The sequence below is a fragment of the Neoarius graeffei genome, chromosome 9 (assembly GCF_027579695.1).
Source record: "Neoarius graeffei isolate fNeoGra1 chromosome 9, fNeoGra1.pri, whole genome shotgun sequence".
In the NCBI taxonomy this organism is placed as follows: domain Eukaryota; kingdom Metazoa; phylum Chordata; class Actinopteri; order Siluriformes; family Ariidae; genus Neoarius; species Neoarius graeffei.
Genome location: NC_083577.1, coordinates 78,096,893 through 78,118,783, shown reverse-complemented (window position 1 = coordinate 78,118,783; position 21,891 = coordinate 78,096,893). Strand labels below are relative to the sequence as shown.

Sequence of the window (21,891 nt, the reverse complement as noted above, 5' to 3'; positions counted from 1 at the left end):
TTTGACCAGTACTCCGCCAAACCATTAGGGGGCGAACCGACGCATGTCAGGTTTCATTACTCCGCCTAAATAAGCAAGCAAGCCAAGTGCGCAGAGCTTCAGTGCAGCGGTATCCAGTGTTGCCAGATTGGGCGGTTTTAAGTGCATTTTGGTGGATTTGAACATATTTTGGGCTGGAAAACGTCAGCAGTGTCTGGCAACACTGGCGGTATCTTCTTCAAGGGGCGATAGCGTGAGAGTAGGTAACAGATTGAGCGTATTTAGCACTGGAGGCAATGCTGTGACCTGTCTTCGCTCATGTTTAAAGCCAGAGCATGTTGATAGGCTGGTCTTTCTCGCTAAAAACTTGTAGGCCTCAGTATAATGCTGTGTAATTGTTGCAACTGAGTTTTCAGTTCCTTCATCCTTTGGTAATTTCTTGGATAAATTTCATTTATTTGTCATTTGGAAATCAGAATTTGTCTTTTAAATTTCATTCTGCACTGAAAGCTGTTCATATTGTTTGTTTGAATATAGTGAAATAAAATTTAAGTGATTTCCCTAACATCAAGAATAATCGTGATTAATAATCGTGATTACAATTTTGATCAAGATAATCGTGATTATCATTTTTTCCATAATCGTGCAGCCCTAGTATATAGTATGAGACAGGGAGTGATTTGCGTATGGTAAACACGCCAGTTTCCCTTGTAGCCTGAGGCCTGTCCGATGTTCTGCACTCTGAGATCGCCAAATTTTGAGTATGGCTGCTCTCGCGCTTTCAATTGGTAGCTCTTGTAATGTGTGTCGTGGAGTTTGTAAGTGACGCGGGGGTAGGTGAGCGGGTCTATTACAACGTTTTGAAGCGCCACTGGTGCGCTGTCTGGTCTCGCCCACTTCAGGTTTTATCCCATATGATTACATAAATCATTTAGATCAAGCCAATCAGATCTCACCCCGAATCCCGCAGCTTTGATGTTTAGTTTGCCACTGCTTTTAATTTGAAACCCCAAAAACTGCTCTTCACCCTCCCTGGTGACTGGAACTTTGCGCCTGTTAAGATGTTGTACAAGAGATGCACGAGCCATCTCTCTCACGGTCAGGTCGCTATTATGTAACATGTTCAGGAAGTGGCTGGTTCTCGTGGCCGTGTATACCCACTCAACATTCGCAATACCCAGACCACCATCCTTTCGTGACTGAAAGATGACGTCTCTAGTTGAGTGCGTATTAAGGCCAAACCACTTCCTTACCAGTTGCACCGTTTTATTGTTTAAATCTACAAGTGTCTTCACTCACACACACACACACACACACACACACACACACACACACACACACACACCCCCCTTACTATCCTTGTGAGGACCTACCTTCTATTGAAAATTATTATTGCAGTTAATTAATGCCATGCCTACAGCTAAACCTAACCTCAGTAATGAAAAGGAAAAATTTTTGGATTTTTTTTTTCTTAATTTAAAAAAAAAATAAATAAATGAAAAAAGCCCCCCCAGCAATTCCCTTGTGGGGACCATCCAAATGTCCCACAAGGTCAAAATTATCAGATTGTACTATCCTTGTGGGGACATTTGGTCCTCAGTAGTATATAAACACACACACACACACACACTTCACTATCCTTGTGGGGACATTTGGTCCTCAGTAGTATATAAACACACACACACACACACACACACACACACACACACACACACACACTTCACTATCCTTGTGAGGACCTTCCATTGACCATTATTGCAGCTAATTAATGCTGTGCCTGCACCTAAACCTAACCTCAGTAATCACGGGTGCAGATACGTTTTTTGAACTGGGGGGGACAAAGCTGCCAGCAAACCAACCCCACCCCCACCATGTGTTGTGCGAGGAATATAGACCCCTTCGCATGTATGTCAACAAACCGACCGTTGCCAGGATGCGCGCGCAGCCTGGACTCAGAAACAATGGCGCTGCCCATAGACCGGCATTATGAGCTGTCAGATTATGCCAAACAATTGTCGTTACAAGATCGAGAATGCTACATAAATAAGTTAACTCTAACAAGTGGACATCGCCTACCGGATCCGTATTTAATTAAAGAGTGGACGGACGATGTTAGTAAGTTCCCTGGTATACAATGGCCAGATATATACTCGTACCTTATTGACAAGACTTCAGTGTACACCCACGAAAAACTTCGTGCCTACAAGTCTTTACACGCATATGATTATGTTATGTGCGGGCATGTACAACTTGATTAACAATGGGACATTCATATTCATTTTGTTTTAATCAAATTATGCCAGTGATGTGATGGCAATGCGGCTTTAGCTACAACAGCAAATACCAACACTAAACAGCAATTTGCAGGAGGTAATGGCATGAAAGGAATGATAGTGTAAAGAGCGCAGCTAAGAGAAATCAGAGCTGCGTAAAAAGCGAGAGGCAGAGAGCAGAAATGAAACTGAACGGGGCGGGAGCTAGGTTAGAGCAGTCAACGTAAGTTGGCATTTAGATTGAGGGCACACAATTTTACCTTTCCATCCTTGCTTTAAAATTGTGATTTTCGGCATACACAGATAACGATGGCACAAAATCTGGACTGCTTGAGTCAAGCGAGACCTCTCCTACAAACAAAACTGCATGCAAAGCTAAGTTAACATGCTAACAATATCCATTACACTGTGTAACTATGACCCAGCTAATCAGACAAACGTTACCAAAGTATTTTGCTACATCAATAAACGAAGACTAGAAAGAATAAAAAAGAAAGATTTAATAAATAGCCTGATCTTACCTGTGATGAAGTGGGCGCTGCAAACCCGCTCATTTTTGATGGTGCTTTCATCCCAGTCTACACGTTTGATGGCTTGTAGCCATAGATGTCGGCGATTTTTTTTTGGAATGGGTGAGATCCTGCTGGAATTCTGAACATTTTAACCCCATCACTGCTACGATTCTGACACCCGGCAACACAACAACTAGGCATTTCTGAGTCTTTTTTGGGTCCAGGCTGCGTGGGCAATTTTCGCTTACGTATGAATGACGTTTACTGCGAAGGGGTCTATACTCTGATGCCCTCAGGGCGGCGACATTACTCAGCTAAGACAAAAAAAACAACAAAAAAAAAAAACATCAAAATTGTAAACCAGTGCATCCTGACTTTCTAACTATGCCTGTGTGTTGCGTGAGCGGCAGTCAGTCAACAACTCTTCGCAAAGTTTCCTTATGAAACAATATGCTCACTGAAATTATGGCAGGGAACGCCAGATTAAACATTAAAACTGCCTTCTGAGCACTGTATCTACAGGCTACCACCGAAAGAAGGAGGCTACCAGAAAGGCATCTCTACTCCGTACAATTTTACCTTCACTACGACATTACTTTGAACAGACTATCAAAACATTGCAAGGTGATATGATAAAGTAAGGCACAGTTTACTGACAGTCGTTGTTTTTTGAAAAAACGATGCAGTCGTTTTCTGCCTTTTCGGTTTGGTACCCTTCATCATGCCGTGTTGGGGTCCTGAACTAGGAGGAGCTGTCCCCGATATGCCTGTCAAACTTGTTGTGGGTAACCATAGCAACCAAGCTCGAGCTCGCAACCTGTGCAGTCTGCGCAGCTCAACCAACCGAATATCAGTCTTTGTTCTGTTTTATGTGAGTTGTTGCAACTATGTATGTACTGCTGTGCACCTCAATAAACAGAATGGTAATTAGGTCTTTTGATTTTTCCGTGAGGTTTGCCTTATGCAAAGAAAGACAGCATAGACGTTTTTTCCTCCCTATAAGTGGGGGGGACCGAACGAGGTGAATTTAAATCTGGGTGGGACGAATCCCACCCGTCCCACCCTCTATCTGCGCCCGTGTCAGTAATGAAAAGGAACGTTTTTGGATTTTTTAAAAATTTGTTTTAAAAAGCAAAAAAAAAAAAAAACCAGCAATTTCCTTGTGGGGACCATCCGAATGTCCACACAAGGTCAAAACTGTCAGAGTGTACAATCCTTGTGGGGACATTTGGTTCTCAGTAGCATATAACTAACACACACACACACACACACACACACACACACTATTAGTGGATAAAATGTGAATTTACCTGTATTCACAGTTTGTCGTCATAAGAGTCACATATTCTCGAAGCAGAATTCCTCTAGTTTCCAACAGTACCAAATGTGTCACTATGGTTCATTATATTTTCTTTTAAAATTGTTTACTGGTTTATATTGAATTTAAAAATCACAGTTACTTAAAGGGGAACAGAGGGCAATATATAGAGTAAATATAACAATAAAACACACATTAACGAACCTTATTCAAGACTTACAAAAGTTTTTTGTTCTAAGGTTGGAAAGTTATAGTGTTTTGAAAGTAGCTCGAGCAAACTATTTCCGCAGTTTGAACAGCCCGCCATGATATTAATTTTATCCAATCAGAATGCACGTTCATTTTCTCTGCGTAACACTCATGACGTATGTATGTGCCCAGTTGTGTTGGCTCATTGAGGTTGGGACTGGCACGTGTGAATCGGAAAGTAGGATGAATTGCAAGTGATCGGCTACACAATGCCACGGTGTGTTGCTTTCGGGTGTAATAACAGGACCGACGGAAAGCATAACGATCCTCCAGACGTGTCTTTTCACTCGTTTCCGCTGAAAAACACCAAGCGAGTTCAAGCTTTCTTCTCTTCTTTCGTCATCACCGGAGTCGAGAGTACCTCTCCTAGATTCAAACTGGTACCCTTCTAAGCCATAGCCTGCTTGCAGTGTGTCTTGCGGGATCTCTTCATATGATTCGACAGAGCTGTCGCTTTCACTTGATGCGCCCGACGCCATGATTACACGCTTCTCTCCTAGTGCAGTGGGTAGGGCTGACGTCACGGTCTTTTAAAAATGGCGACTCTTGTGCCGTTTAGCGTACCGACTAATATTATATTTACAATTACCAAGATATTTCGTTGTTTTCTAGTATATAAATTTGATAGAATACTTAAGAATACGTTACTTTGTCACATCAGCAACTGTATATTATATTTGGTACCCCTTTAATGGAATTTCTTTATATAAAAGTTATATAGTGTATATAGCAGTCTGTATATGAAGTTACGCAGTGGTGAAAGGGTTAATGCGCTCAATTAGCTGGCTCTGCCTCATTACGTTATGTCTGCGGCCATTTTTTAAGCCCGGATTCCCAGCAAACAAAGTACGAGACTGGAGCTTTCACTTCCTCGGTGGGCGAGCTCATGAATTTATGATTCGTCTTCCTCTGAGGAAACGCACAGGAGCACATGCCCGAAGTGCACTTCATTTCTCCTCGATCGCATATGAAAGCTGACAGACTTCAAAGGAGTGACTGCTGCCGGTTTTCACTGTGATTTTCTCCAGAATGGCGACAAAGTAGTGAAGACATTTACCTGTGCTGAGGCTGGAGAGCATGTCTTAGATTTACATCTGAAGAAAGCTCAGATTCAAAGTGCTTCTTCTCAGCTCTCGGCACTTTCCACTTCACCTGCAAACACACACACACACACACACACACACACACACACACACACCAGAAATTACAATCGGAGGAATAAAAAGGGAAAGGTTGTTTCTGTAATCTGTGTGTTGATTGTAAAGCGTAAGAGGCGAGTTTGTGTCTTGGATCAACAATGAGTTAGTGTTTTGTACAGTACCGAGCCGTAAAGCAGGGAAAGCCCAGATCTAAATATAGACTCAGATTCTCCAGCAACAAGAACAAAGTACAAAGACAAGAGAAGAGGGAGATTCCACGGATTATAAGCAACAATAGGCGTTAACATAGATTATACCACAGTGCTATCAAGTCCCTAAGAAGGTGTTTAAGTTTTATATTAATGTGCTTGTTCTGTTCTGTGTTTTCTATAGCGACACTTTCACAGGGACTTGAAATAATAATGTTTTGAAAAAAAAATGTGTTATTTAAAGAAAACCACAGATAATAAAAACGATCATTGATATGGCAAAACATTCTGGAAGAAATGTATTTATGGAAGGAGTCTCCAGTGTCAGCACTTGGCAACACCAAGCGTTCCTGCATGAGACGGTTTCTCTGGAACACGACCAGCTGCGTTTATTCTTTGTCTTATTTGTCTTCAAGAGAGAATAAGAGTGCTCCGAGAGCACAATATCTCCCGCTGGCAACTGTGCAATAACTTTGGCAAATTGTGACTGAATTATACGAAATTACAATACTGACATATAACAAAGAATCCTGTCAAGTTTCGTGAAATTCCTCCACAAAGTGTGAGAGGAGTTGATTTCAGAAGGAAAAAACACACTCATGGAATTGTCAAATTATAATTTTTGTTAAATCAAGGGCTGTAACTCTGGTAAAATGTGACCAAATTAAACAAAATTACAATGTGTGTATTAGCGACATAGAACAAAGAATCCTGCCAAGTTTCGTGAAATTCCTCCACAAATTGTGAGAGGAGTTGATTTCAGAAGGTGAGCACCCTTCCAAGGATGGACAGACGGACATCACCAGGACCATAATCCCCCTTCGGGTCTTTCGGCCAGCAGGGGATAAAAATTGTGAGGGAAGTTGATTTCAGAACGCAAGCAAGCCTTGATGAAATTGCCAAAGTACAAGTTTGTTAATAATCAAGGGCATAACTCTGGGAAAATTTGCCCAAATTAAACGAAATTTCAACATGTGTATAACCGTCATATAACAAAGCCTTTCGCCAAGTTTGGTGAAATTCCTCCACAAATTGTGAGAGGAGTCGATTTCAGAAGGAAAAACACACTCATGGAATTGTCAAATTATAATTTTTGTTAAATCAAGGGCTGTAACTCTGGTAAAATGTGACCAAATTAAACAAAATTACAATATGTGTATTAGCGACATAGAACAAAGAATCCTGCCAAGTTTCATGAAATTACTCCAAAAATTGAGAGTTGATTTCAGAAGGCGAGCACCCTTCCCGGGACGGACAGACAGAAAATCACCATGATATAATCCTCCTTCAGGCCTTTTGGCCAGCGGGGGATAATAATGAGAGATGCTGGTGAAGGAATGCCTGTTCCAGCATTAAATAGCATCAAGCAACTATAAATGGATTAAAACGCACGCGTCATTATTTAATACATAAACGTTGCCAAATTGCTGTGGTGTAAGTGGAATAAAACACTTCTGAACATGCTGTTAAATGGGGAAGAAAGGAAAACAAAACACTTTGGAGTGGGAAAAGGAACTTCACTTCAAAATCAGGCTCCATCGATCACTTTACGGCTGATTATTTTCCTACAACAGCACATTCCATCATGTGCTTAGTTCGCAAAAGTACAGTGTCGTGAAAAAGTATTCATCCCTCTTGGTGTTTGTCCTGTTTTGTTGCATTACAACATGAAATTAAAATGGATTTTGAAGGGTTGGCACCATTTGATTTACACAACATGCCTACAGCTTTAAAGGTGAAAATTGTTTTATTGTGACACAAACAATAATTAAGCTGGAAAATCTGGAGTGTGCATAAGTATTCACCCCCTTTCATATGAAACCCCTAAATAAGAGCTGGTCCAACCAGTTCACTTCATAACTCACATAATTAGTTTGAGGCAGATTCTACCGTAACTGGATCCATTAACCACTTGCCCACAAAATAAGAAATTTTTCTTGTCCTTTTTTCAGTGAGGTAATATTTTCAAGATTGAAAATATGGTATTTGGTCTTCTAAAACAGCACATAATTTAAAAATACACTGAGTATATCAATAAAAGATTTTTAAAGAATAAAGTTCTATTTCTTTGACATATCTGACAGACATAACTCCCATTTTAAAAATCACTTTCATTATCCCTGTTGCTATCGTCAGTGAATTTCTGTCAGATGACCTGACGATAGACTCGGCCGTTATGGATCTTTGGTAGTTATCGTGTGGAAGCAGGCTTTATCATTTTTGGGTGTCAACAGATAGAGTTGAAATAGATTAACAGCGAAAAAACTATTTCGTTCACGACGAGAAGCCCACAGTTATTTTTAAAAAATGCTATTGTCAGTCTGTCAGTCAAATGCGCCTGACGATAGCAAAATTCAAGCCCTCGCCACGCACATGTTGACTGATGCAAAGAGGAAATTCTACTGCGCATGATTTTTGTGACAGCAGACATTTACTTCCGGGTAAGACTTGGAGTTCTGACAGCTAGATTTCATCAAATAAATCGAGGTAAGATTTTCAGTCAGCTATCCTGACGATAGAAATTTTTGACGATAGAAACATTGAGAATATATTTGTGCATTCATATTTAAAGTTTTCTGGAGGAAAACTATCGTAAGTTGAGATAAATCGGAGCCACTTGCGACCCTTTCAGCCGACAGGCCATTTCAATGTGTTATTTCCCCGTGAAAGAGACACAGTCGTGTCTATCGTCACTGTTCTGACAATTATTGTTGATATTTCAATTTTGAAAATAAATTCTCTTTATTTCAATATTTCATTTTATTATTTGGTTCTAGTGATGAGGTATTTAATATTATTACTAAATTTGTCAGATTAATAATGTAAGAAACCGTTTTGTTGCTATGAGTGTCTGTTGGAATATGATGGTAGACGTTAGTTTGTCTGTCAGATTTTGATGATAGAAACCGATGTGTTTCTATTGTCATTTAGCATGTCTGTCATGTCAGGCTTTTATTAATTAGTTACCAGGACTACCGTCCTAAAATTTACTGTGAATGTCCAAGACCCCAAATGCTACTAGAAAAACGTAACAGAATGATCAAAATAATCAATTCAGCAATTTAAGGAGATGGGACTTAACTGGCCTCTGTTATGGTAGAATCTGCCTGGATTAAGATCTGCCTGTGTGCAATCAAAGTGTCACATGATGTCTGTAAAAAAAAAAAAATCAACCTGTTCTGGAAGGAGCCTGACTCTGCAACACTACCAAGCAAGCAACATGAAAACCAAGGAGCCTCCAAACATGTCAGAGACAAAGTTGTGGAGACGTAGGTATAGATCAGGGTTGGGTTATAAAAAAATACCCCAAACTTTGAATATCCCACGGAGCGCCATTAAATCCATTATAGCAAAATGGAAAGAATATGGCACCACTACAAACCTGACAAGAGAAGGCCCCGCTCACCAAAACTCTCAGACCGGGCAAGGAGGGCATTAATCAGAGATGCAACAAAGACACCAACGATACCACTGTGAAATGTGCTCAGACGTGTGCAGGGCGCTGGCAGCAGCATGCTTTACAAGGCCCACGCAAAAGTGTTATTTACTGAACCTTTAACCTAGCAGGCAGAAAAGCAAACAGATGAACGCAGTAGATATGAAGGCAGTCTAGTTTCGATTGGCGAGTGCGTTTTGAACAGGAGATGTGAGCGATTGCTTTACTGCAGGACGGGGCTACTGAACAGCTGCTCAAGCCTGACACAAACCTCTGGGGTGCGCGCGTGTGCGCCCGGGGGGGGGGCTCCGCTTAAAATGAGGCAAGCACCATGTCTAATCAGTGACTCCCCGGGCCACACCCTAAGGGGTTGAAGAAGTGTGCGCTCCCTGTTCTCTCCCACATGAACAATGCAATACTCCATCACAATAAAATAAAGTCATTTCACACATGACTGCTGCTGTCTGTGTGATTAATGAGGAATTGTAAATGAAAGTGGATTGGCTAAAACCTACACCTCGTGCTCAGTTTTATGGGACCTAGTCATGAAACCAGCATTTTCAGACTTCTAATTAACATTTCATATGGATACTGAGGATTGTCCTGAATATGATCAATATGAAATTTATGAATCAGAAGTCTCATTTCATGAGACTTCTGATTCATAAATCAGGGGATTTAAAAAAATAAAAAATAGGCATCGTGTTGAATAAATGGCTAATTACTTTAATGACATGCTAATAAAATGCATAGTTAGAAGCTGTTGAATGAGGAATTTTAATAACCAAGAAGAAGTCTGGTAGTTATAATTCACCAGCTGCTGTATTCATTCAGCACGGATGAGCAAAGAATCTCAGATAAGCAAATAAATATGCCACCTGGACGCTATAAGGTAGATCAGACACACACACACACACACACACATACATTATGGCATGCTGTTCAGGAAATTAATTTTTGAACATATGGAACGAAACCCCGAATATATAGAACGAAACCCCGAATATATGGAACGAATCCCCGAAGAGATGGAACGAATCCCCGAAGAGATGGAATGAAACCCCAAAGAGATGGAATGAAACCCCGAAGAGATGGAATGAAACTTGGCTGACGTCATGAAGGCACTGCCGCCGTCCTGCAGCAAAAATGAGTCAGCCAGCTCGGGATTTGGTTGCAGCTATTTTAAACAATAAAGACATTGTTAACACTGGCGAATGCTTGTGGTTTTATTAGTGTTTACTTCTTTTATGTGCAACGAAGCTACGGTGACAAAGCCATTTCCCTCGTGGATCATTAAAGTCTGTCTAAGTCTAAGGCAACATCCACACGACAACGAGATTTAAAAAAAAAATATATATATATATATATATATATATATATATATATATATATAGCGTCCACATGGGCAACGGATCAGTAAAATATCAGGTCCATATGGCAACGCAACGCTTGCTGAAAACGATGCAATACACATGCCACACCTCTAGGTGCGCTGTAAGACGGTCCCATGGAGACACCAGAATAATAGAAGTAGTAAGGATGCATGCACAAACTATTATGCGCGAGACTTCATATTAGCCACAGTCAGAAAAATCTGTTCGTAAAATTACATTATAATGACCAAATACAATTAAAAGTATTTTTCCAGTCTCACCTGTGAAAGGTAATCCCATGTGATCTCGTTTGGACGGTAAACCTGTTGGTACAGTTAAACGCAGCACATGAATGAGGCATCTTTATTCTCCGCTTTGCCCCATCCAATATGGCGGCGAGGATGACGTATGATTCTACGCGGAAGGCGGCGTCTTTAATGGTCCGGAATAAATTGAATGCTACACGTTGATGGATTAATTTGTTCTTCTACGCCCTTTTTGAGGAATGTATTGTAGGACTTAAACCAACATCTGAAGAGGTGAGATCGCTCCTTTTTTTCCCCCCGATTTTTGCTGGCGGGATTGACTCTGCCCTAACTCTCTCTCTCTCACTTTGCACCATTACACAATAAATATTCACAGTGAAAATATTTTGTAAGCGCGTTTCATGAACCAAGTTATAGGATTTGTTGACAACTCGCATCAAGTTCGTTACACTTCTACCCGGCGTGAAGCACATGTGGTTGTGACGTCATCGTAAACAAATCCATTCTACTCATCCAGACGACTTCGCAACGGTGCCGTTGCCAGATCTTTCCACTCTGGAACCCGTTCTCAAAGGATTTCGTTTTGGGGCACCCAAAACGCCGGTGCCGTGTGGACGCCAGACCGAAACGATAAACAATTTTATCAGATTCACCTGAATCCGTTGCCGTGTGGACAGGGCCTAAATCTATGCTTGTGCGAGCGCGGCGAATGTTAGCATTAGCATATACATTAATTTTGCCATTAACATTAGCCGGAAGCTAACGCATATTTGCATAACGATATTTTCTGTATATAAAACTAATTTGTAAATTTTGTTTGTTAAGTTTTACAGAGATTCTCAATATACTCTAATACTCTCCTCTGAGTCAGAGTTTTTCTTGGGACCTGTTGTCTATCTGCTGAGCTATGGGAGTGGGGGCAGAATACAAAGTTTCATTCCATATATTCGAAGTTTCATTCCATATATTCAAAGATTAATTTCCTGATCGGCATGCCATAGATAGATCCATAGATAGATCCATAGATAGATAGATAGATAGATAGATAGATAGATAGATAGAGATAATACACACTAGTGCATCTCAAAAAATTAGAATATTGTGAAAAAGTTCAATATTTTCCATCAGTTATTTAAGAAAAGTGAAAGTGTTATATATTATAGACTCATTACACAAACTAAAATGTTTCAAGCATTTTTCTATTTTAATTAGTATGGCATACAGTAGAAAAACAAAAAACCCATCTCAAAATATTAGAATATTTCATTTCGAGTTTGAGTAAAACAGTATGAACACAGTGTATCTCTCGGTCTACTTCAGTACACACAACCACAATCATGGGGAAGACTGCTGACTTGACTGTTGTCCAGAAGATGATCACTGATGCCCTCCACAAGGAGGGTAAGCCACAAAAGGTCATTGCTGAAAAGGGTGGCTGGAAAAGGTGCGCAAGCAACAGGGACGGCCGCAGTCTTGAGAGGATTGTCAAGAAAAGTCGATTCAAGAACTTGGGAGAGCTTCACAAGGAGTGGACTGAGGCTGGTGTCAGTGTATCAAGACCCATCACGAACAGACATCTTCAAGAAAGGGGATACAACTTTTGCATTCCTAATATCAAGCTACTCCTGAGCCAGAGACAATGTCAGAAGTGTCTTATCTGGGCTAAGGAGAGAAAGAAATGGACTGTTGCTCAGTGGTCCAAAGTCCTCTTTTCAGATGAAAGTACATTTTGCATTTCATTTGGAAATCACGGTTCTAGAGTCTGGAGGAAGAGTGGAGAGGCACAGAATCCAAGGTGTTTGAAGCCCAGTGTGAAGTTTCCACAGTCTGTGATGATTTGGGGTGCCATGTCATCTGCTGGTGTCGGTCCACTGTGTTTTATCAAGTCCAGAGTCAACACAGCCATCTACCAGGAGATTTTAGAGCACTTCATGCTTCCATCTGCTGACGAGCTTTTTGGAGATGCTGATTTCATTTTCCAGCAGGACTTAGCACCTACCCACAGTGCCAAAACTACTACCAAATGGTTAGCTGACCATGATATTACTGTGTTTGATTGGCCAGCCAACTTGCCTGACCTGAACCCCACAGAGAATCTATGGGGTATTGTCAAGAGGAAGATGAGAAACACCCGACCCAAAAATACAGATATGCTGAAGGCCACTATCAAAGCAACCTGGGCTTCAATAACACCTCAGCAGTGCCACAGACTGATCACCTCCATGCCACACTGCATTGATACAGTAATTCATGGTAAAGGAGCCCCAACCAAGTATTGAGTGTATAAATGAATATACTTTTCAGAAGTTGGACATTTCTGTATTGTAAATCCTTTTTTTGATTGATCTTGGGGAATATTCTAATAATTTGAGATACTGGATTTCTGATTTTCATGAGCTATAAGCCATAATCATCAAAATTAAAACAAAAAAGGCTTTAAATATTTCACTTTACATGTAATGAATATAGAATATATGAAAGTTTACCTTTTTGAATTAAATTATGAAAAAAAGGAACTTTTTCATGGAATTCAAATTTTTTGAGATAGATAGATAGATAGATAGATAGATAGATAGATAGATAGATAGATAGATAGATAGATAGATATCAATACCTAGGATCAGTTTTGGTATACAAGCGGGGTCAACAGTGTGGGGGAACCCACAGTGGCTCGAATATCATTGGGGTGAGGTGTCTGATCTGATCTTGTAACAAATGTTACTTGACGTTACTTGAACTGCATTTGGAAAAGACTTGCAAGAAGTGATGTGTGTGAAAGCTGCGGTTCTGTCCAAGTCATATTTTTAGCTTTGCATTTTGTCCTATATTTAACATCTACAGTTTTAAAAAACACCCCCCGCCCTTTTTTTTTTAAAGCTCAAATGGTTCTTAAAGTGTTGGTCTTCCGAAAATGACATCACCCCTTGAGATTATACCTTATAAAATTAGACATGTTAAATAGTTTACTGTCTAAATTGTATTTTAATACAAGACCGAGAACATGTTCTAATGTTCTAGTTTGCCGGTAAAGTTTGGTTCTTTGAGTCCGCCATTACACGAATGCGTTTTTGGCAAGTTATTGTTAATTCAAAGCAAGTCACGTCACACGCGCAACGCTTGAAAGTTCGCTGCATTCCTGGCTTCGTCTGCTTTGCAGACTGGAGCACGTTAACAATATTTTTATCCCAAAACAAAATTAAAACCAAAAGCATGCCTCTTAAAAGGTGTGTCATTCAAGGTTGTTCAACTTTAGGCAATTAAATAAATAAATACATAAATAAATGGCGGGGGGGGGATTTCGATCCATTATATCAGTGTTTCTCAACCGCTGGGCCATCTAGTGGGCTGTGAATTTTTTTCAAGTTTGAAGCCAAATAGGATATCATAGGGTCCCAAATCCGGTAGCTGGTTTGCCGAACACTTTTCAAGTGGAATAAATACATTTGCGGGTAAATTATGATGAACATGCCCATGCACACGCATAGAGAGAGCGCGCGAGATATAAATAAATACATTTGTGGATAAATTACAGTGGGGCAAAAAAGTATTTAGTCAGTCACTAATTGTGCAAGTTCTCCCACTTAAAAAGATGAGAGAGGCCTGTAATTTTCATCACAGGTGTACCTCAACTATGAGAGACAAAATGAGAAAAAAAATCCAGAAAATCACATTGTCTGATTTTTAAAGAATTTATTTGCAAATTATGGTGGAAAATAAGTATTTGGTCAATAACAAAAGTTCATCTCAATGCTTTGTTATATACCCTTTGTTGGCAGTGACAGAGGTCAAACGTTTTCTGTAAGTCTTCACAAGGTTTTCACACACTGTTGCTGGTATTTTGGCCCATTCCTCCATGCAGATCTCCTCTAGAGCAGTGATGTTTTGGGGCTGTCGCTGGGCAACACAGCTTTCAACTCCCTCCAAAGATTTTCTATGGGGTTGAGATCTGGAGACTGGCTAGGCCACTCCAGGACCTTAAAATGCTTCTTACGAAGCCACTCCTTTGTTGCCCGGGCGGTGTGTTTGGGGTCATTGTCATGCTGAAAGACCCAGCCACGTTTCATCTTCAATGCCCTTGCTGATGGAAGGAGGTTTTCACTCAAAATCTCACGATACATGGCCCCATACATTCTTTCCTTTATACGGATCAGTCGTCCTGGTCCCTTTGCAGAAAAACAGCCCCAAAGCATGATGTTTCCACCCCCATGCTTCACAGTAGGTATGGTGTTCTTTGGATGCAACTCAGCATTCTTTCTCCTCCAAACACAAGTTGAGTTTTTACCAAAAAGTTCTATTTTGGTTTCATCTGACCATATGACATTCTCCCAATCCTCTTCTGGATCATCCAAATGCTCTCTAGCAAACTTCAGACGGGCCTGGACACGTCTGGCACTGCAGGATTTGAGTCCCTGGCGGCGTAGTGTGTTACTGATGGTAGCCTTTGTTACTTTGGTCCCAGCTCTCTGCAGGTCATTCACTAGGTCCCCCCGTGTGGTTCTGGGATTTTTGCTCACCGTTCTTGTGATCATTTTGACCCCACGGGGTGAGATCTTGCGTGGAGCCCCAGATCGAGGGAGATTATCAGTGGTCTTGTATGTCTTCCATTTTCTAATAATTGCTCCCACAGTTGATTTCTTCACACCAAACTGCTTACCTATTGCAGATTCAGTCTTCCCAGCCTGGTGCAGGTCTACAATTTTGTTTCTGGTGTGCTTTGACAGCTCTTTGGTCTTGGCCATAGTGGAGTTTGGAGTGTGACTGTTTGAGGTTGTGGACAGGTGTCTTTTATACTGATAACGAGTTCAAACAGGTGCCATTAATACAGGTAACGAGTGGAGGACAGAGGAACCTCTTAAAGAAGAAGTTACAGGTCTGTGAGAGCCAGAAATCTTGCTTGTTTGTAGGTGACCAAATAAATACTTATTTTACCGAGGAATTTACCAATTAATTCATTAAAAATCCTACAATGTGATTTCCTGGATTCTTTCCCCCCATTCTGTCTTCATAGTTGAGGTGTACCTATGATGAAAATTACAGGCCTCTCTCATCTTTTTAAGTGGGAGAACTTGCACAATTGGTGCCTGACTAAATACTTTTTTGCCCCATTGTATATAGATCTGTGATGCCTGCTGGAAGGATTGGGAATCAAGCGGCTGTCATTTGTTTACATCCAATACTAAAATTTGTAGCACCCGAGCAGCCTTCTCAAAAGACGCGTGTACAAAAAGCCCAGAAACTCCTGTTTACCCAGGCAAAAACGATCCAGGATTTATCTTGTGTCCTGATCCCCAGATCCTTAACCCAGCCACATATAAAAAAGTTCTCCTCCTCCATGCTCTTCCTGGTTTTCATCTGTGTAGAATGTCTGCAGCACCAGGTCGTTTGATATATCAGGGAACTCAATGGATGGATAATTTTCCAATTCCTAATGAATGAATTCATTTAAAACATAAGTTGATCAGCAGAGCTGGTGGGGTCGTGCATGTACAGATACAAATAATAACAAACAAAAGACTAAAAATAAAACACAGATAGATAATCAACAGATTTAAGGGTTAAATTATCTTCACGTTAATAGTCTGCATAACTATTGGCTTTGTATTTAGTTATGGTTACAACATGATCAAACTTTATTCTACTAATGTCAAATTTAGCTCGTAAATTTTTCTTTCATAGGAAAAATCCTTTGTTAGCGTGTAAGGATCTAATCCCATTGAATGGTTTCTGTATCCACTTCTTGGTTTTAATAACTTGCTTGCTTGCTGTACACAAACATGGCAATAAGTTCTTGTGTTAATGGACCAGACTCCACTTTTGGGTCATTAATCCCTTTTGACTGAGAATGACCCGCACATCCATACAGTTTTAAATAAAATACCTACAATCTAAAAATTTGTTTTTATTGCATTTATTTAATTCTGCATCTGTAACAGGGAGTGATGCTGCATCCCATTAATACACTTTACAATAGATTATTATATTATAATAGAATAGATGAGCAGGCGGCACGGTGGTGTAGTGGTTAGCGCTGTCGCCTCACAGCAAGAAGGTCCGGGCTCGAGCCACGTGGCCGGCGAGGGCCTTTCTGTGCGGAGTTTGCATGTTCTCCCCGTGTCCGCGTGGGTTTCCTCCGGGTGCTCCGGTTTCCCCCACAGTCCAAAGACATGCAGGTTAGGTTAACTGGTGACTCTAAATTGACCGTAGGTGTGAATGTGAGTGTGAATGGTTGTCTGTGTCTATGTGTCAGCCCTGTGATGACCTGGCGACTTGTCCAGGGTGTACCCCGCCTTTCGCCCGTAGTCAGCTGGGATAGGCTCCAGCTTGCCTGCGACCCTGTAGAACAGGATAAAGCGGCTAGAGATAATGAGATATGAGATGAGATGAGAATAGATGAGCCAAAATAATTGGGAATCTTTTTGTAATGGGCCCCCGAATTGGTACAAGTATGAATAGGTGGGCCTTAAAGCAGGAAAGGTTGAGAACCCCTGCATTATATAAAATCGCCCAAAGTCAGCGGAACAAATGGGTTTGATTTGTACAAACAAAGAAAGGTACCTTCAAGCTGATAGGACGGTTTGGTGTCTGCTCCATACGTTTTGAAAAAGATCACTTTTGAGAGGCAGAGAATTTAAGTGACATCTGGTACGTGGAGCAGTTCCTACGATTTGGAACAGAATTCAGACGCAACAAGATCAACTGTTCGCTACTGGTCACTTGCGTATCCCCCCCCCACTCTCGCTTGTATCAGAATGCAAGTGATCGAAGGAATGGGACATTTAATTATGAACGTTGACTTTGACAAATAATGAACCCTGAAACAAGTAAATAAAGAGCAGTGTCTGTCCCCAGGGATTTCAAATCGCATCCTGGTAAACTGTCATTTTGAAATAGCATTAAAATCCACCGTGTGTTTCGGAAATACATGGTCGGTAAACAGGAAGTTGATGTGCGACAGACCTGAAAACGGTATAAACGGTATAGAACCCCAAGCTGAAGCTCGGTACCAAATATCAAGCAGTTGTGATTTGTAGTTGCTGAGAAAAGTGGGATGAAAATTTTGTAAATCCACGCTATAGGTTTCATAAATACATTGTCGGTAAACAGGAAGTCGATGTGGAACAGACCTGAAAACGGTATACACAGTACCGTATAGAACCCCAAGCTGAAGCTTGGTACCAAGTGGCTATGATTTGTGGTCGCTGAGAAAAAGGGTGCGTTTCAGACGGATGGAGATACAGACCGACGGACGGACAGAGGCAAACCAGTTTGCCCCCCTTCGGAGCAGGGGTATCATAAAAAAATTTTTAAAACCAATTTTTATCTAAATCAGTAAACTTTACTACCTATTTGAGCATATCACACAGAAAACCTGGGATTTTATGATGTAATTTTCATAAGATTAGCACTTTGAAGAAAAAGACATCCACAGATGAGGATTTTTAACCCTGCATAGGCACACATTATTATTGAACTAAAAGCATGTTGATTAGGGCTGCACAATTAATCGAATTTAATCGAAAATCGCAATTTTGGCTGCCACAATTAAATTAAAATCGCGATTTATTTCCATTTAAAATGCGAGCTCTGCTGTATATCTGATCAAGCACTTTTTGACCAGTACTCCGCCAAACCATTAGGGGGCGAACCGACGCATGTAAGGTTTCATTACTCCGCCTAAATAAGCAAGCAAGCCAAGTGCAGTGTTGCCAGATTGGGCGGTTTTAAGTGCATTTTGGCGGGTTTTGAACATATTTTGGGCTGGAAAACGTCAGCAGCATCTGGCAACACTGGCCAAGTGCGCAGAGCTTCAGTGCAGCGGTATCTTCTTCAAGGGGTGATAGCAGATTGAGGTGAGAGAGAAAAGCTAACTATGTCGGAACAACAGACTATTTAGCACTGGAGGCAATGCTGTGACCTGCCTTCGCTCATGTTTAAAGCCAGAGCATGTTGATAGGCTGGTCTTTCTAGCTAAAAACTTGTAGGCCTCAGTATAATGCTATGTAATTGTTGCAACTGAGTTTTCAGTTCCTTCATCCTTTGGTAATTTCTTGGATAAATTTCATTTGTCATTTGGAAATCAGAATTTCTCTTTTAAATTTCATTCTGCACTGAAAGCTGTTCATATTGTTTGTTTGAATATAGTGAAATACAATTTAAGTGATTTCCCTAACATCAAGAATAATCGTGATTAATAATCGCGATTACAATTTTGATCAAGATAATCGTGATTATCATTTTTTCCATAATCGTGCAGCCCTAATGTTGACGGCAACAAAAGTCCCCAAAACAGTTCATATCGGGGAGGGGGACGACGACATTACAGGTACAGTGCTCAGCGTAAATGAGTACACCCCACAACAAAAACTACGACATCTAGTACTTTGTATGGCCTCCATGATTTTTAATGACAGCACCAAGTCTTCTAGGCATGGAATGAACAAGTTGGCGACATTTTGCAACATCAATCTTTTTCCATTCTTCAGCAATGACCTCTTTTAGTGACTGGATGCTGGATGGAGAGTGATGCTCAACTTGTCTCTTCAGAATTCCCCAAAGGAAATAATTTCTTTACACCACAAAGGTGAAGGCTACAAGAAGATCAGCAAAGTTTTACTTATCAGTCAGAATACTGTAGCAAAAGTGGTACAAAAATTTAAGAAAGATGGAACTGCAACCATCTCACAGAGACGTCCAGGTCGTCCACGGAAGTTAACACCTCGACAGGAGCGTCTTCTGATGAGAAGGGTTGAAGAAAATCGGCACGCAAGTTCACTGCAGTTATCTAAAGAAGTAGAAAGCCAAACTGGGGTGACTATTTCCCGTGACACAATACGGCGTACACTGCAGAGGAATGGCGTGCATGGATGCCGTCCACGAAAGAAGCCTCTCCTAAAGCCCAGGCACAAAAAAGCCCGTCTAGAGTTTGCCAGGGCCCATGCTGACAAAGATGAAGTCTACTGGGACTCTATACTCTGGAGTGATGAGACCAAGATAAATGTTTTTGGAACTGATGGCTTCAAAACTGTATGGCGTCACAAAGGTGAGGAATACAAAGAAAAACGCATGGTGCCTACAGTGAAACATGGTGGTGGCAGTGTCCTTATGTGGGGCTGCATGAGTGCTGCTGGTGTCGGGGAGCTGCATTTCACTGATGGCATCATGAATTCACAGATGTATTGCTCTATACTGAAAGAGAAGATGCTACCATCACTCCGTGCCCTTGGTCATCGTGCACTTTTCCAACATGACTAAACACACATCTAAAGGCCTCTGCATGCTCTTGCGACAAGGCTTTCGCAGATAGCTTTTCGCAGACAGTTGTAATTTATCGTTGAGCGGGGAGTAATAGGCGTGCGCGATGTTATTCACCGCCACAACGCAAGGGGGCGCGAAGTCGTGAAATCGCTAGGAGTAGTTGGTGGGTGTGGTTAGTGGAGTGTTTATCCTCCGGTTACTTATAATGACTAGAACTGGAGTCGTATAGATGTACGTACTTCCTCACTTCCTCGATCAACCGCTCTTCGTGCTGCTCCATCTTCGCTCGTGTTTTTAAAAATGGCGGTCGTGAAAACAAACCAAACCGGGAAAGTAGGGAAGCGGAAGTGCGTGTACAGCGGATGTAGAGTGGACCAATCAGAGCCCTCTTGTCTGCGACGCCGTCTGCGGTGGTCACAATTTTTGTGACGTGCGCGCAGAGCGTCTGCGAAGGGGGGGGGGGGGGGGGGCTTCGCAGATGCCATCTGCAACGCCATCTGCGAGGACTGGGTTGTCAGCATAAATTGGTCTTAAGGCCACTGTTGGATTTCTGAAGAAGAACAGGGTGAAAGTGATTCAGTGGCCAAGTATGTCTCCTGATCTGAACCCAATCGAACACCTATGGGGAATTCTGAAGAGACAAGTTGAGCATCACTCTCCATCCAGCATCCAGTCACTAAAAGAGGTCATTGTTGAAGAATGGAAAAAGATTGATGTTGCAAAATGTCGCCAACTTGTTCATTCCATGCCTAGAAGACTTGGTGCTGTCATTAAAAATCATGGAGGCCATACAAAGTACTAGATGTAGTTGTTGTTGTGGGGTGTACTCATTTTTGCACCACCCTAATTTGAGTAAAACTGAAAAATGTGTAATCTAAGTTTATATTATTAACCTTACTTTCACGTTACAGGTTAAACAGATGTTATATTAAACTTGTCAACATTTTGGAAATTGTTTGCGTTCATTGGGATATTGTTTAAAATGTTACTTTTCAAAGGAGGTGCACTAATTTACGCTGAGCGCTGTACAAGAGTAGAACCTGTAGCTGAATATTGGCTAAAGTACTCCAGGAACTTGTCTGTGGTGCGAGAGTGTCAATGGGCAAGCTTGTCCTGCTGCACAACATGGCCAAGATTCCAAAGATATTTTGATCCAAAATGCACCATCAGCAATAAAACACTGATATCAAAATTATATAATTTAAAAAGGAAAAAAAAAAAAAAAAAAAAAAAAACACACAGGCCCTTGCATCCATTCAGGTGTTCGGTTTTGACAACCTGACATGCAGCCTGTTGTGTAACAGTGTCAGTGTATCCGGGACTTTCCAGCTTGTTTCTGTTTATTACGTGCTTTACGCTCCAGGCCGTCCTGAAAACCGCAAGCCGTGTCTAATCCACCTTAACAACTTCTCGAACAGTAATCTCAGTCCTCACACCGCCGAAATCAAATACGGCTTTGATTCAGCTTTTATTTGGAGGTAAAGGTGGCCTGAGCCCAGGAACGGTCAAAAAGCTGTCTCCCTCACTTCAGGCTGCAGTCACCGGCTGAAAGAGAGACGGCCATGTGCCAGCTCCGTTACACTCTCTCATTACTATTTCAGCAAGATCGGACACGCGTACCGACAGCTCCTGTGTCCCTTGCATGAAATTAACTAACACACACACACACACACACCGGACAGGTCCTGTGGCCCCTGCATGAAGAAGACAAAACCAGAATGGAGGGGATTTGCCCTGCTCCATTATAAATATCAGCATGACAATAAATTACAAATCACTATGACTTTTATTAAACCGGTATCAGTTCCAGTGTTGTTTGCCGTAACAGAGGATTAGGTAACTGATAGGATGAAAAAGAAAGAACCTAAATTTTTTTTTTTTT

The 21,891-nt window shown here is 41.2% G+C and overlaps 1 protein-coding gene across 2 annotated transcripts in view; it reads right to left on the bottom strand.

Moving 5' to 3' along the window:
* The window catches only part of si:ch211-45c16.2 (mitogen-activated protein kinase kinase kinase 13), a 178,107-nt gene that overhangs the window by 117,231 nt on the left and 38,985 nt on the right, over positions 1-21,891 (bottom strand). For both annotated transcript variants that reach the window (XM_060930328.1, XM_060930329.1), the window contains exon 2: positions 5,389-5,483. The gene's annotated coding sequence lies outside the window, so the exon portion shown is untranslated. The remainder of the gene's footprint in view (positions 1-5,388; positions 5,484-21,891) is intronic.